The 4,207-nt window shown below is 38.0% G+C and overlaps 1 pseudogene; it reads left to right on the forward strand.

The window, feature by feature from the left end:
• Window positions 1-949: 949 nt before the first annotated feature.
• On the forward strand, window positions 950-3,888 carry LOC127101803 (uncharacterized; annotated as a pseudogene).
• The last annotated feature ends 319 nt before the right edge of the window (window positions 3,889-4,207 follow it).

Below are 4,207 nucleotides of genomic sequence, written 5' to 3' on the forward strand. Positions count from 1 at the left end.
AATTTATTTGAATTAAATAGAGATATTATAATACTAGGTATTATTGGGCCTAATAATTAAATTAGAAGTATCATTCTTTAAGCCCAAATATAATACTATAATAGTAAGAGGTGAGGAGAGTGAGAAGTAGGATTCATTTTATCAATTGACGGCAGAGAAAGAAAAGAGGAAAAGTAAGGAGAAGAGGGGAAGAACAAGAGAGAAGCTAAGGTTTCCAGTAAATTGAAGAGGTAAGGGGGAGAATCCTTATTATTATGGGTTAGTATGATTGGGTCAATGGGTAGAAGTATGTTTAGGTTAAAATCCCTAATTTTGTATGGTTGTTTGGAATTGTTAGGTTTTGATGAGTATTCTGGATTTGTGGTGATTTAATTGTGTTAAAACAGCAAATTAACCTTATATACTTAGAGTATCGTATGAGTTATAATTTTCTGAGCGTTTGGCGTTTTACGGAATCGAAATCGGAGGTCCGAAAGTCCTCCAACGATGAAAAATGCAGAAAATTTTGCATTCTGTTTTTATGTTAACCGGTTACCCTACGAGCGTTAACCGTTTACTTGTTAAAAACCTGTCCCGAAAGTCCATTCTGTTTTGCGCTAACCAGTTAACCAAAACCGTTAACCAGTTAACACTATTGAAAATCTGCCAGGAAGTGCGTTCTGTTTCGCGTTAACCGGTTACCTAAATGCGTTAACCGGTTAACACTTTTGAAAAATGAAAAATTGAGATTTTGAAAGTTGTATTCATTTTGAAATGAAATCTAAGTGTGCGTAATTGATAATTAGCCTATATTTGTGAATGATATATTGTTATGAATGTGTATATGTACCATTGGTGGATAATTCATAGAGTTGAATTATGGTGATATGTGGAATGTTAAGATGGTAAAGATGATCTTAATTGCATATGTGTTGGTATTTGTACATTCATTCATGGCATGGTCGGCTTTATGGTGAAAGCTGTGAAACTGTGGGTTCACATGGTAATAGACATTGATCCTTGAATGGAAATAGTCGTAGCAGACGTTGATCCTTAATTGGAAATAGGCGTAGTGGCTTTGATCTTGTCCGGATCGGAAGCGTGGCTTGGATTCTACATATTGAATCGGAAAGCGGTGAAACGTTGGGTTCACATTGCGGTACCACATGCGTAAAGTCACATGTCTTGCATTGAGTCACATTAGAGTTATGTGATAATTGAATGTATGCATTGATGTGATTGTGATGTGTGTATGAGATATGGTTATTGAATTTGGTGATGTTTGGATACATAACTTGGAAAAAATATATGATTATATGATAATTGTAGTTATGTGTATATTTGGGAATATAGTATTGGATTTTAATATTATACTCCTTGAGTTTTGATCGATGTTTGAAACATGTGAAATAAATGTTGGTTAGTATTAATTACATGGTTATACAAAGTGTGATGAATTCCGTTAATTGTTGATTTAATCATTGTGCTTTATTATACTTCTTCATAATGATTTGAATTCTCACCCTTCTGTTTGAATGTTGCCTTTACATGGGCATCGTGCAGATACTCCAGAGTAGTATTGCAGAAGTAAGTGGAAGGTAGCTCATTCGAGATTTAGCCGGAGAGCTTCCGTATTTTAGTTTGGAGACTACGTAATGAGTCAATGCTCTGGTCATGTAACACATGGTAGATTAGTAGTATTGAACTCGTATCCTATCTGGATAAGTATTATGTTATTACTTGTGAACATCTTATTTGCAATTGCTGTTTGAGAGGCCATAGTGCCAAATATTCTGGTTATGGTTTTATTTTATCTTGAGGAGATTATTGAGAGATGATCATGGTATGGGACATGGATCATCTTATGAAATACATGAGTATTCATTATTTTCCGCTACGAATGCATATTCTTGAATATTCATGATAATTGAAATGTGTTATTTTAAATGACCAGGTGTATTGTATATTGATGATGAAAGCTGTTGGTTTTTGAAAGCTTTTAGTTTTTGAAAACGTCGATGTGACGCCCTTTTGTTTATATGCGTGCTTATTTACTCTGATTATATGTTAATACTTTGGGGTAGAAAAAGGGGTGTTACATTAGTGGTATCAGAGCCTGGTCGACCAGTTGGTCAATAGTCGTTAATGTTTTCCAATCCTGTTGTATTTGATTTGTGTATCTGACACGATCGATATGGTTTGTCTGGTTGTTCGGGTTGTTCAGGACGATGGTTGCAGGCAGGAATGATGATGCCATTGCTGAGGCGCTGAGGATGTTGGCTGACTCCATTGGTCAGATCCCTCAAGCGAATGCTGGTAACCGAAATGGAGATGATGATGAGTTCCGTGCTTTGGGGAGATTCCAACGGAATAATCCTCCTGTCTTTAGGGTGAGCATGAACCTGATAAAGCTCAAGCTTGGCTGAAGGCAATTGAGAAGATCTTCAGAGTCATGAACTGTATTGATGCTCAGAAAGTGCAGTTTGGTACTCATATGCCTGAGAAGGAAGCAGAGATTGGTGGAATAACACTCTTCAGAGGTTTGAAGAAGACAACATTGAGGTTACTTGGGCTCTTTTCCGTGATGTCTTCTTGGAGAACTATTTTCCAGAAGATTGTCGTGGGAAGAAAGAGGTGGAGTTCCTTGAATTGAAGTAAGGAAATGGTATTGTTGCTGAATATGCTGCTAAATTTCAGGAGCTTATCAAGTATTTTCCTCATTACAACACTGCTAATGCTGAGAGATCTAAATGCTTGAAGTTCGTGAATGGCTTGAGACATGATATCAAGAAGGCCATTGGTTACCAACAGATTACTCGTTTTATGGAGTTGGTTAACAAGAGTCAGATTTATGATGAGGATAGTAGGGAAAGTGCTTCTTTCTACAAGAGTTTGAAGGGGAAAAACCAGGATCGTGGAAAACCGTATGATGACAAGAGGAAACAATCTGGCTTTGGAAAGAAGCCGAGTGGGGGAGGATCTTCTACTCCACTTAAGTGATTCAAATGTGGCGTTGAAGGTCATCGTGCTACTGATTATAGTAAGGATTCTGTGACGTGTTTCAAGTGTGGCAAGAGTGGTCACAGAGCAAACCAGTGTGGAGTTGGTTTGAGTGTGACTTGTTACAATTGCGGTGAGAAAGGTCACATTAGTACCAAATGTGATAAGCCAAAGAAGGAGCAAGCAAAGGGAAAGGTGTTTGCATTGTCTGGTGCGGAGGCCACTACCGATGATAGGCTAATCCAAGGTACGTGCTTTATTAATGGTACACCTTTGACTACCATTATTGATACCGGTGCAACACATTCTTTCATTTCTTTGGATTGTGCTAAGAGACTGAATCTTATATTATCTGATATGCGTAGAAGTATGGTTATTGATACACCTTCTATGGGTTCTGTTTCTACTTCCTATATGTGTCTGAATTGTCCGTTGAGTATCTTTGGTAGGGATTTTGGAATTGATTTAGTTTGCCTTCCTTTAGAGCAACTTGATGTGATTTTGGGTATGAATTGGTTAGAATTTAATCGGGTGTATATCAACTGTTTCGAGAAGACGGTTATTTTTCCTGAGGTTGGTGCTAAGGAAGATTGGTTTTTGTCTGCTAAGCAAGTTGATGAATCGGTGCAAGATGGTGCCGAGTTGTTTATGTTGTTGGCATCTTTGGATATTCGTGAGAAGAGGATGATTGAAGAATTGCCAATAGTTTGTGAGTTTGTGGAGGTATTTCCGGAAGATATAAGTGATTTACCGCCAGAACGTGAGGTTGAGTTTTCGATTGATTTAGTTCCTGGAACTAGTCCTGTATCGATGGCTCCCTATCGAATGTCTGTTTCTGAGTTGAAAGAGTTGAAAAGTCAACTTGAAGACTTGCTTGAGAAGAGGTTTATTCGTCCTAGTGTGTCGCCGTGGGGTGCTCCTGTTCTGTTGGTCAAGAAGAAAGAAGGTTCTATGAGATTATGTGTTGATTATAGACAACTGAACAAAGTGACAGTTAAGAACAAGTATCCACTTCCGAGGATTGACGATATGATGGATCAGCTGGTTGGAGCTTGTGTGTTTAGCAAGATTGATTTGAGGTCTGGGTATCATCAGATTCGTGTAAAGGCTGAGGATATTCAAAAGACTGCTTTTCGGACAAGGTATGGTCACTACGAGTACTCCGTGATGCCTTTTGGTGTGACTAATGCACCTGGTGTATTTATGGAGTATATGAATAGAATTTTTC

This window comes from Lathyrus oleraceus, chromosome 1 (genome assembly GCF_024323335.1).
Source record: "Lathyrus oleraceus cultivar Zhongwan6 chromosome 1, CAAS_Psat_ZW6_1.0, whole genome shotgun sequence".
NCBI lineage: Eukaryota > Viridiplantae > Streptophyta > Magnoliopsida > Fabales > Fabaceae > Lathyrus > Lathyrus oleraceus.